Source organism: Bos javanicus, chromosome 15 (assembly GCF_032452875.1).
Source record: "Bos javanicus breed banteng chromosome 15, ARS-OSU_banteng_1.0, whole genome shotgun sequence".
In the NCBI taxonomy this organism is placed as follows: domain Eukaryota; kingdom Metazoa; phylum Chordata; class Mammalia; order Artiodactyla; family Bovidae; genus Bos; species Bos javanicus.
The window spans coordinates 81,709,016-81,722,011 of record NC_083882.1 but is presented as its reverse complement, the minus strand read 5'-3'; the positions used below and the strand labels follow the sequence as shown (position 1 = coordinate 81,722,011).

Below are 12,996 nucleotides of genomic sequence, written 5' to 3'. Positions count from 1 at the left end.
CATGCTGCACTTACACCCTAGTACTTTTTATCTCAGAACTGAAACTCTGTACCTTTTCACCTCCTTCCTCCAGTTCCGCCCTCCCCACTCCCTGCCTCTAGTAACCACAAATTTGATCCCATTTTCTGTGATTTTGGCTGCTTTTTGTTTGGAGGATTTTTTTTAGATTCCACATATAACTGAGACCATACGGTATTCGACATTCTGTGTATGACTTATTTCACTTAGCATAAAGCCCAGTGGCTCACACAGTAAAGAATCTGCCTGCAGTGCAGGAGACCCCGGTTCAGTCTAGTCTCTGGATCAGAAAGATCCCTTGGACATGGAAATGGCCACCCACTGCAGTTATTCTTGCCTGGAGAATTCCATGGACAGGGGCGCCTGGCAGGCTACAGTCTGTGGGGCCGCAGAGTCGGACACGACTGAGAGACTGGCACTAATGCCCTCCAGGTCCATTCACACTCTCACAAATGGGGGGTTTCCTCTTTTTTGTGGCCAAATAATGTTCCATTGTGTGTGTGGTGTGTGTATATATGCCATATATAGACACAGATAGCTATAGATATAGATGCCACAACTTCATCCATTCTTCCATTGATGGACATTGTTTCCACATCTTGGATATTCTAGGTTTTATTTTATGGCAAAACTAAAATTTGGCAACCTTAGGCCAAAGTCCCATAATTTTTTTTGTTGATTGGTTAAGCAGACTGAGACACATGTTTTCCAACAGCCCCTGACCGAGGGCTGAAGATAGACCCCAAGATTTATAACTCAAGCCAGGAGCATCTCATTGCCTCTCCCCGCCTTTCTCAGTAGGTTGGGAAGTTGAACACATAACAGACCATTCTGCTGAATTCCTTGATGTTTCTGTGAGACATTTGCCTGGACTTGCTGCTACTGCTGCTGCTAAGTCGCTTCAGTCGTGTCCGACTGTGTGACCCCATAGACGGCAGCCCACCAGGCTCCCCTGTCCCTGGGATTCTCCAGGCAAGAGCACTGGAGTGGGTTGCCATTTCCTTCTCCAATGCAGGAAAGTGAAAAGTGAAAGAGAAGTCGTTCAGTCGTGTCCGACTCTTAGTGACCCCATAGACGGCAGCCCACCAGGCTCTTCCATCCATGGGATTTTCCAGGCAAGAGTACAGGAGTGGACTTGAGTTCTGCCTAATCTTCAGCAAACATTAGATAGGGAAGTAATGTTTATCAAATCAATTTCCCGGTGGAGAATCTACATTCCCCCCAGCATGCCTAGAAGTCTACAGATAAGTCCATGACTGCTTACTTGTGACCTTTAAAAGACACTCTAAGAAATATTAAATATCTTCCCTTCCAGATTCCACTGAGGCATCAAATGCCACAATTATAAAAATCATTCAGTCAGAAGCAAACACTTAATTCTCAATAGCTATTCTTGAGTAATGCATAGCAGTTGTCAGTCATTCACATCCTAGTAAAAGTGAGTTTATCATGTGCTTTTTTTCTGCAATGTGGGTTGAGAGTAACTTAATAATGACTGTATCTATCATTTATTGAACAATCACCATGAGTGGAAACTGCTTTTTAGATTCTTAACAGTATCAAAATTCTTATAAAGAATTAAATTAGAGCATTTTAGATTAAAGATTAAATGAGATCATACATGTAAAATACTTAGAAAATGCCTGATAACTTAGAGAAGTGTTATGTCAGCATTTATTATTATATTCTTTTTTGCTTGTTTGTTTTGGCGATGCCACATGGCTTGCAGGATATCCTAATTCCCTGACCAGGGACTTAATCCAGGTTCCAACAATGAGAACACCAAGTCCTAACCACTGGACAACCAGGGGATTCCTGGCATTTATTTTAATCATGTCATTTAATTCTCACTACTTTACGAGGTTGATATCACTATCCCCATTTTACAGATGATGAAATTGAGGCTCCAGGAGGAAATGTCACTTGCTCAAAATCAGACAGCTAGTAAGTAGCAGTTTGAGATTCAAAGTCAGGCGATTCAACCCCGTGGCGGAAAAGGGCACAGAAGCAGAGGAGGGAACCTCAGCGAAACGAAAATGCTGCCTATTGTGGGGCTGGCTATGATTCCAAATGCTTACCTGCACACTACTCAGGGTGTAGAGTGTTACACTACAACCTCGCGTACCCTGAGACACGTCTGAGGTCGTGGCCTTACCCTCAGAAATGCTCCTGCTCTGGGCCAGAAGGCAAGCATGAACGCAGACAGCCATAAGACCAGGGCACCCAGGCGGCTTTCCAAGGACCTACCAGGAGGACTTGGAGCAGAACAGCCCAGACCCAAGGCTCCGAGCTGGAACGTTGGGCTACAGGGACCTCGGCTCCAAGTCAGATGTCAGGACACTTGGCTGACAGAGAATTCTTTGTCTAGTTTTTTAATTTATGAGAAAAGTCTCACCAAGATAGCTTAAAAATTACTTTACTAGACCTTCATTGGTGGTGGTGGTTTAGTCGCTAAGTTGTGTCCGGCTCTTGCGACCCCACGAACCCTGCCAGCCTCCTCCATCCATGGGGTTTCCCAGGAAAGAATACTGGAGAGGGTTGCTGTTTCCTTCTCCAGAGTATCTTCCTGACCCAGGGATCAAACCTCATCTCCCGCATTGCAGGCAGATTCTTTGCCACTGAGCCACCAGGGAAGCCCGTACAACAAGACCCGCGTTGCCCTAATTGAAAAAGGTTGAAGTGCAGGAAGTCAGTTCAGTCCTCACGGTTACAGCCTGCTCTGAGGTCCCACTCCAGCAGGGTGGGTGACGTGAGGATCTAAGACCACCCGCCGCTTCCCGCTGGGCCCCCCTTACCAGCCCCCACGGTCCTCACAAGAACGAGAGAGCCAACATCGCTCCCGGGTCAGGTGCCCCAGTGACAAGGAAAATAAAGCCTCCGGATACACTCAGCACTGGGGTGCCGATGACTGGTCTCAGCTTAGTAGCTCCAAAATCACACGGTTCACATCCAGTCAATAGGTGCTTTCTGAACAACCGCTACAGGCCAGGTCATAATCCCCTCGGATACGAATGTGAGTAAGCCCCAGCTGCCAACTTCAAAGGGCTGACAGTCAAGTAGGGCACAGACAATGGCATTACGTCACAGTTCCAGGAAAAAGTGCTCACCCAGGAATGCCTGGTATTGGTGGGGCTGCTCGAGCTGCCCAAAATCACTGTCAAAATCAGACATCACTTATTAACTCAGAATGAGAAATGTGCTTTTCAGCACGACTGACAGCCTTGAGCTGGCTGGTCGGTGTATTCTCTCCCTGCAGAAAAGCCTCTATCCAAAGCCAATGTCTTTTCGGAAGGATGAACCATGAGCCTGGAATTGGAGCATGTGGAAGAAACTGGACCAGCCTCGCTATGAAATCAGACCCGCAACCAGAACGCTTGGCTCAGCTGGGACATCACTCAGGCAGGTTACGTCTTCAGCTGACGGTACTGTAACCTGTCTGGTTGTTACATTCCAGCCCCGAGGACACACCTGGCCCACCTCCTAGGTCTCCACAGCATCACAGCCCAGTGGGTCACTTGTGACATGAGGCTGACCTCTGCCAGTGAAGTTCATTTTCCCCAGGGCCAGCCTGGGAGGCCACAGGTTCCTAGGTCCATGAACTCAGGGTGTCTGCATCGTCCCTCTAAACACGGGGGACCCCACTCCGTGGCATGGTATCTTCATTTTGCTAAAATTCAAGGGCGCCCCAAATGGACTACATCTTAAGAAATGCTTGAGCATTTGGCAACAGTCCTTGTTTTTTCCAACTCTGCTTCTGTAAAACCCCAGAGTTCATCCAGTCAAAGGACCTGGTAGAAATTCTCCTGGTTTCACATGAATCCCAGGATGCAAACCAGCAGAGGGAACCAGTAGAGATGGGCTGGGAAGCAGAAGCACTAGAAATGATGAAGGACCCTGGCCTCAAAGTCAGGAAACCTGGATTTGAATCCTAAAAACATCTTACTCATTATGCGATCCTGACCAATTAAGGCATCCCTTTGGAGCTCCACATTCCTCACCTACAAGACAAAGATGACAAAGATATATCTTAGAGTCATTGTGGGTGTTAACAATGGAATAATCAGTGCCTGGTGTATAACAAATGCTCATAAATGTTAGGCACTTCCCAGGCAGCGCAGCAGTAAAGAATCTGCCTGCCAAGGCAGGAGACACAAGAGACGTAGGTTCCATCCCTGGGTCGGGAAGATCCCTTGGAGTTCGAAATGGCAACCCACTCCAGTAGTTAATGGTTGTTGTTCTTAACAATAATAATAGATTGTAACAATAATGATAAGATTCTAACAATAATGTTCTAACAATAGAATGATTGTAATGAAAGATTCTAACTATAAGGATAAGACTCTAACAATAATGCTAGCAATGTAAACTTGGAAGGAGCAGCTACCTTTTGAGAAAAGCCAGTTCCCAAGCCCTCTGTGTCATCTCGGCTAGTCTAGGGCCGGAGAGTCACCAAAGACTGTTAAGTGAAAGAACCTGTCTGCATACACCTGGTGGAACAGCTTCCCTAACAGGCGGGGAAAGCCTGAGACAGTAAACCCTGCCTGGAGTAGCCTGGACGACCTCCAGGAGGAGGGGAGGGAGACGAGGAGAAGGACTAGCGAGAAGGGCATGCGTCCATTCAGGCGCTCGACAGCTAAGACCTGTTCAATGGGTCCTGCTTAAAGTATAATGGGGGGAGGGAAGACTTGAGCTCAAACCATCTGAGACAGAAGGAGCTCTGTGATGATGAGATAAAGGCCAGGGTCCGGGGGCTGGCAGGGGACGGGAAGCAAGAACTCAAGCCCAGCCTGAGGAGCAGGCATCAGGGAAGGCTTCATACGGTGCCACTCAATAGACAAGTCATATTTTATTTAGTCGTCACGCTTCTCTATGAAAAAAAAATTCTTTTAATTCTGTGAGAGTTTCTTAGCTTTTTTCTTCATTAGCATATAATCACTTTACAATGTTGTGTTAGGTTCTGCTGTACAACGTGAATAAGATACATGCTGTGCTTAGTTGCTCTGTCTTGTCCAACTCTTTGAGACCCATGGACTGTAGCCACCAGGCTCCTCTGTCCATGGGATTCTCCAGGCAAGAATACTGGAGTGGGCTGCCATGCCCTCCTCCAGGGGATCTTCCCACCCTGGGGATCAAACCCAGGTCTCCTGCATTGCAGGCGGATTCTTTACTCTCTGAGCCACCATGTGTCCCCGCATTCCTGAGCCTCCCTTCCACTCCCGTCGTCAGCCCCACCCCTCTAGGCCATCACAGAGCACCAAGCTGAGCTCACCGGGCCACACGGAAGCTTCCCACTGGCTGTCCATCATATTTCACACACGGCAGTGCACACGTCAGGCTTCTCAGGTGGCTCAGTGGTAAAGAATCTGCCTGTCAACGCAGGACACAAAAGAGACAAGTTCAGTCCCCGGATCAGGAAGATCCCCTGAAGGAGGGCATGGCAATCCCCTCCAGTATTCTTGCCTGGAGAATCCCACGGACAGGGGAGCCTGGCCGGCTACCGTCCATGGGGTCGCAAAGAGTCAGACATGACTGAGCGACGAACACTTTCACTTTTTTAGACAGGGTTACAGGTGAAACGTCTGGGACGGCCACAGTAAGAAGCTCCTGCTCCCTGTCACGGGAGGAGGAAGTAGTGGGAGAGGTCCTCCCACTAGAACTGTGGTCTTTCTCAGACGAAGGAAGACACGGCCAACCCACAGCTGAGCAGAGGGAGCGTCTGGGAGCGTGAATTCTCAACCCTGACTCTCCTCCCAGCCCCAGTCTCTGGTCAAGCCTCCAACCAGCGGAGAGAGGGCAGGGCAGCCCACAGACGAGGTCCACAGAGGTCAGGACACTGGCACCCAGAGGACTCAGACAGCTGGGGAGCTCATCCAGACAGCAGGCAGAGAGCTCCAGGCTCTAGTCTGTTTCTGCTGTTGCTGTTTTTCATTCTTGTTGGAGTGAGTAGTGGACTTGCATGCTGTGTTAGCTTCAGGTGTACAGCGGAGTGAGTCAGTCACACCTGTACATGTACACACTCTTTTCAGATGTGTTTTTTCATTCCAGAGTACTGAGTAAAGTACCCTGTGCTATACAGTAAGTCCTTATTGTGTGTGTGTGTGTGTGTGTGTGTGTGTGTGTGTTAGTCACTCAGTCGTGTCCAACTCTTTGGGACCCCATGGACTGTAGCCCACCAGGATGCTCTGTCTATGGGATTCTCCAGACAAGAATACTGGGGTGGGTTGCCATTCTCTTCTCCAGGCAAGTCCTTGTTAGTTGTATATTTTAAACATAGTGTGCGACACACTCCTCTTAGCTAGAGTAGTCTAACCTCTCACATTTACTCTGATTGCCAATGTGTTATTTCTCCCTCTTATACAATGTTCTCTTTTATGTGCTTTGTCATAACTTTTTACTAATAAATAATAAACCCTGTTAGGAGAAATAATAAGTAGAAAAGCACTTTTATTTCTTAGAAGGGATGCTTATGCATTCATTTACTATTGTTATTATTATAGTTTTATATTTATTATAGTTTTTTCTTGTTTTTTTCCCAATTTTTTCCTAAATTTCTTGAAACGTCCTAATTATTTAAATATATTTTCCTTATACTGCTTGGGAAGTTCTAAATCCTGTTTCAGTTCTTCCAATAATAACCCTTTTTAATTCACTTGAACTTTTATTTCTCAGTGTCAAGAACTATACAATATTGAAACATAAAACACTTATTAACAGCATACCTTTACTTCTCTGCTTCTTTCACCAGCACCCTAAGATATATTCTTTAGCCCATTGCATTCCTTCTGAAGGTGAATTGGCTTCTCCAGCCTGAGCCTATAGGCTTTGAAATAACCTTGACAAGAGACAAAATTAAAAATAAAAGACAGACAGACACGGAATCATAAATACCTCATGATACGTCTTACATGATAACCTAAAATAGTCAGACTCCTAGAAGCAGAGAGTAGTAACAATGGCTGGAAGGAGGCAAGAGGGAAGAGGCTGGAAGGATGGGAAAAAAGGGGGGATATCAGTCAAGGAGTGCAAATTTTCAGTTACGCAAAAGAAACAAGTCCTAGAGAGCTGCTGTATAGCGTAAAGCCTGCAGTTAACAATGCTGTATTGTGTGCTTAAAAGTTAGCCAAGGGACCCCTGGCGTCCCCACCCCTGCCCAGGCGCCAGCCACCTCCGACAGCCCGAACCAGCAGCCCAAGCTCCAGATGAGGGTCCCTGCCGTCAGGTTAAAGACGCCCACCAAACCTCCGTGCCCCTAGTTGGGACAGAGGGGCAGCCCCAGACGGGCTACCTGTGTGTTCCACCGTCCCACCAAAGGGATAGACTTTATTTACTGAACCCTGGGACGGGGTCCTGTGGGATGTTCAGCACCTGGAGCAGCAATCCTCAGCGAACACCCTTTCTGTGTTACGTAACTGATTGAAAAAGTGACAGTGGAAGTTTTCCCTAGATCAGATCAGATTAGATCAGTCGCTCAGTCGTGTCCGACTCTTTGAGACCCCATGAATTTCAGCACGCCAGGCCTCCCTGTCCATCACCAACTCCCGGAGTTCATTCAGACTCACATCCATCAAGTCAGTGATGCCATCCAGCCATCTCATCCTCTGTCATCCCCTTCTCCTCCTGCCGCCAATCCCTCCCAGCATCAGAGTCTTTTCCAATGAGTCAACTCTTCACATGAGGTGGCCAAAGTACTGGAGTTTCAGCTTTAGCATTTCCAAAGAAATCCCAGGGCTGATCTCCTTCAGAATGGACTGGTTGGATCTCCTTGCAGTCCAAGGGACTCTCAAGAGTCTTCTCCAACACCACAGTTCAAAAGCATCAATTCTTCGGCACTCAGGCTTCTTCACAGTCCAACTCTCACATCCATACATGACCACTGGAAAAACCATAGCCTTGACTAGAAGAACCTTTGTTGGCAAAGTAATGTCTCTGCTTTTGAATATGCTATTTGGTTGGTCATAACTTTCCTTCCAAGGAGTAAGCGTCTTTTAATTTCATGGCTGCAGTCACCATCTGCAGTGATTCTGGAGCCCAAAAAGATAAAGTCTGACACTGTTTCCACTGTTTTCCCATCTATTTCCCATGAAGTGATGGGACCGGATGCCGTGATCTTCGTTTTCTGAATGTTGAGCTTTAAGCCAACTTTTTCACTCTCCACTTTCACTTTCATCAAGAGGCTTTTGAGTTCCTCTTCACTTTCTGCCATAAGGGTGGTGTCATCTGCATATCTGAGGTTATTGATATTTCTCCCAGCTATCTTGATTCCAGCTTGTGTTTCTTCCAGTCCAGCGTTTCTCATGATGTCCTCTGCATATAAGTTAAATAAGCAGGGTGACAATATAGAGCCTTGACGAACTCCTTTTCCTATTTGGAACCAGTCTGTTGTTCCATGTCCAGTTCTAACTGTTGCTTTCTTCAAACCCATCAAGTTGAGTGTTCATTATGCACAGCTTTTTGAATGGGGAAAAAAATGTTTTTAATAGTAATGGTCAGAGAAGGGAGGAATAAGGCCAAGCACCTGGTGTCAATGAGAACATGAGTGGATACTCAGCAAGGGGACTGGCGGGCGTTCTAGCCAGGAATGCACACCCTGGACCTCCCACAGGTGGGCCAGGGGCCTAAGCATCCCCCTTTCTGGGATCACTTCCGGTTCCCGTCCTTCCTACGCGTGGTGCCCGGCAGCGCCCACCGGCCCTCGGTCCTGGCCAAGCTCTTGAGTCACTTTCACTGGCCCCGGGGGGGCCTGGTGGGCTCTGACAATGGCAGCCTCGAGCGGCCGGAGCAGCAGCTGCAGGCAGAGATCCCGCGCGTGGGCTGCCGCGTGGCCTCCTCCAGGGGGCTGGGCCGCCGGGGCTGCAGCATCGCCTCCTGCCCCACAGCCACGGGCATCGTCTGTGACTGGTCCCACTTCCACTCCAGGCTCCTGGCCGAGGCCACGGGAAGAAGGTGACCCAGAGGACATGGGTCTCCACCTCCTTCTCCTGCAGGCCGTGGGGCCCAGGGCCTGCTCAAGGGCAGCTTGAGCCTGAATGTATCCTCGGGAGCGATGCCCGACTTTGCGGATTTCCTGGTGGTGCCCCGCCCGGCTGGGTACCCTGGCAGCAGTCTGATGAGGAAACTCTGGGAGGAGCTGCAGGGATGCAGGTGGGCCCGATTCGGGGCGTCCACCCCAAGGCCCAGAGAGGGCACTCAGAACTGCAGGGGGGCCTGAGAAGGCGACAGCTGCCCACCTGTCTGCCTTCAGACGTCCGGATCTGACTGCCACTTACCAAGCCTGCCGGGTGCCCGTTGGAACCTGATGACTTGCTGCCCAGGAAAGGGACCCTTCCTGGGAGGTGCTCGTGCCAGTTCACAGAATGCCAGGCCTTGCCAGGTGAGCAGCCAAGACCCTTGCCCAGACCCTGTTCATCTCAGAGACCTGCAGACAGGCAATGAGGCCTAGTGGAAGGAATACTGAACTTAGAGCCAAAGGGACTAAGACTCAGGTACCTTATTACCGGGCTCCCCAGGCAGCACCAGTGGTAAAGAACCCGCCTGACAATGCAGGAGACACAAGAGGCATAGGTCCCGTCCCTGGGTCAAGAAGATCCCCTGGAGTAGGAAAGGACAACCCACTCCAGTGTTCTTGCCCAGAGAATCCCAGAGACAGGGGAGCCTGGCGGGCTACAGTCCGTGGGGCTGCGAAAGAGTCAGACACGACTGAAGTGACTTAGCACACACCTCATTATTAAAGATATCAGGGGTCTAGTTGTAGAAGAAAGAACTGGCTCCTACTGGCAATGGGAGTCTTTGTAAAATTTTCAGAAATTATGCAAATTGTTTGCTAAACCATGGAAATCAGCAAACACTAAAATCCCAGCTCTTTTCCCCAGAAAGCCAGTTGTTAAACATTCAGCAGCACACCACTGCAAATATCCAAGCAAAGTTATAGGAACGAGGTCAGAATAGAAGAAAAGTCCTCCTAATTTTAAAAGAATGTCTTTGACTAGGCACAGCATTTTAAAAATAGGGTTCGAGTAATTTTATCAATACTTAGATCATGTGAGTTCTTGTAAGACTGTAGCAGTAGCAATAGTTAACATTTTGAGTACTGTTCTATACCACGTGATGCTTCAAGCACCTTGTATGTATTGATATTAATGCATTTCCTCTTTGTGATGACTTTATAGACAGGTCCTCTTTTAGGTAGAATTTCATATCCAAGGTCACACACCTGGTTCAAGGCAGAGTCAGAAGTCATGCCAGGCAGCCTGGCGGCAGAGTCTGGGCACTGCCCCTCAAAGCTGAAGAATTCCAGGAATCTCCCATGAGTCTATACCCAGGTTCACCCACAAGCCGCGTAATCTGCTCAGCCTCCCTCCTGTATTCTTATAGGGCTTCCATAACTACTTCAACAAATGTGTGTTTATGCCACAAGTATTTATGAAGTGAGTTTCATGCATTTTGGAGCAAGGAGGCCGGGATACAAAAATGCTCAAAATGTGTGCTTGCCTTCAAAGTGTTTACACTCTAGTTGGAAAGAGTAATAAATAATCACACATACCAGATATGAGAAGGGATGGCAGGAGTGGGAAAGTGATCCAGTTGGTTCAAACCATGGGACAGACTAAGGAAAAAAAAAAAAAAAAGCAAAAAGGAAAGGTTGGAAAGGCCAGAGGAAGCTCTATTATAGATATCGTCAGAGGTTTTCTTAGAGTTCCAGCTTTCTAGATAAGATCACAACCTAATCAGAGAACTGAAGGCAATCCCATCTTCTCCAAAGGTGTTAAAAGACCCAGAAGCACCCGCACTAAAGTCTCAGGTGGGCTCCTAAAGGAACTTTGCCTGAGCTGCCTTTTCTACTTGTTAAGTTATTCCCAGAAGGAAATAAGAGTGGGGCTTTAATAGTCACATAAGCTGAGGTTCTTCCAGCTATGAAATGTGTGGGATGCACTGAAACATATTCCTCGGGCTATACCGTCTTTTAATCACAAGCCTTCTCTGTCGGCCGCACTGCTGGGATGAACACGGCGGCGCTTTGAAGGCGGGTCTCAGCTTTTGTGTCCTACCTCCCAACCGTGTCTGGCACAAAGGAGGAAGCTTCGTAATCTGGAAGGACAGATGGTGCAGAATTGGATGGATGGAGACACCTGTGTTCATAAGACCAGCCTGTGAGTGAACTGATTTATGCAAGACCCAATGCTTCCAGGTTTCCAGTAACTCAACTCTCACTCCCCTCTTTATCACGGGTTAGCACAAACTTGGAAGATGAGATAACCTGTTAGCAAGGGTTAGCAGGGTTGTTTTGTTTTGCTTTGTTTTGTTCATAAAATTGCCTTCCTCCAAGGGCGGGCAGGCACAGTCCCCGATGTGGAGGAAGCCCCACCCCCGGCTCGCACCTTGCCTGTGCTGCTCCTAAGTAGTTCTGTCCTTCTGCCTCTGTCTCCATCTCACATGCTGCATTATATCCAAAAGGTTCGTCTCACCACTGAAGCCCAGGAAGGGGTTTTCTTCACCCAAGACGGGAAGATGCCAGCCACGTCTGACATTAAGAACATCTACCTCCTCCCAGACCAGGGTGAAGAGACCACGATGGTTGGACGTTTTAAGCTCAGATCTCCTCCTGGACAAGAGCTGCTGGTAAATGACCGTAATGCCATCCGGGCAGAGGGACCCTCAGCGGTGAAGGCGGAGATCTCCGTAAGGGCCAGGCCCACAGCTCCTCTCACCCCCCAGCACCCAGCACAGACTGTTACGTTGAACTGACAGGACACTTGTAGGGCAGACCATTGACCTACACAACTCCGAGGCTGTTCGCAAATAAAACCTTCCAAAATCATTCTCTGGCTCCCAAAACAAAAGAGCTAGCTAAAGGCAAAAGTAATTAATAAATTATATACATGTGTAATATATATATAGATAAATTATGTATAAGCTCATTAAATGCCACTTTATATCTTCAGAAGCATGATTGCATAATATTAAACAATACAGATTGAGAAAACATTTAAATATTTTTGCTATTGGACATTACACTGTTTTCCAATTTTTTTCCATTTAAATACCTCCATTGTGTTATAACTTGTGCATACATACTTAAGATTACCTCTGATTACTTGAAAGTATAATAAATACTTAGAAGTGGAATTTGGGATCAAAGAGTCTTATACATTATTACAGAATTACATGGCTTCTTATCAGAGGAAAAAATTGAGAGTTGAACTTAAAATCAGAAAAACAGGCTTGAATCTCAAGTTGCCACTTATCAGCTATATAATCACAGGCAAATTCTTTTGTTTCTTGACTTAATGTGTAAAATAAGAACAATCACTATGTTGTCAGGTTATTATGAGAATGAAAAAATTAATACTTAAAAACACTTAGCAAAGATACTAAGATACTTCAAAATAGTCAGCAAAGAAAAGTATACATAATTGTCAATTCGAGTTTATCCTGAGATAGCGATGTATGTATCTGGAGCTGCTACTGTTTTATTTTTTCATTTGGAGTATAGTTGATTTACAGTGTTGCCCTCATTTCAAGTGTATTGCAAAGGGAATCTGTTATGATGCACATGTATCCACTCTTTATAGATTCTTTTCCCATATAAGCCATTACAGAGCATTGAGTAGAATTTCCTGTGCTATACAGTAGGTCCTTATTAGTTATCTATTTTACATATAGTATTGTGTTTATGGGAGAAGGCGATGGCACCCCACTCCAGTACTCTTGCCTGGAAAATCCCATGGACAGAGGAGCCTGTAGGCTGCAGTCCATGCGGTCGCTGAGGGTCGGACACGACTGAGCGACTTCACTTTCACTTTTCACATTCATGCATTGGACAAGGAAATGGCAACCCACTCCAGTGTTCTTGCCTGGAAAATCCCATGGACAGAGGAGCCTGGTAGGCTGTAGTCCATGGGGTCACGAAGAGTTGGACACAACTGGGTGACTTCCCTTTCACTTTTCACTTTTCACTTTCATGCATTGGAGAAGGAAACA

General features: G+C 47.1%; 1 long non-coding RNA gene across 1 annotated transcript; it reads right to left on the bottom strand.

The window, feature by feature from the left end:
• Positions 1 to 617: 617 nt before the first annotated feature.
• On the bottom strand, positions 618 to 12,962 carry LOC133227116 (uncharacterized). The gene is made up of 4 exons (XR_009729729.1): positions 10,559 to 12,962; positions 6,738 to 6,850; positions 5,288 to 5,385; positions 618 to 4,016 (listed from the first exon to the last, which is right to left on the bottom strand). It is a non-coding gene; the product is annotated as an uncharacterized LOC133227116 (long non-coding RNA).
• Between the last annotated feature and the right edge of the window lie 34 nt (positions 12,963 to 12,996).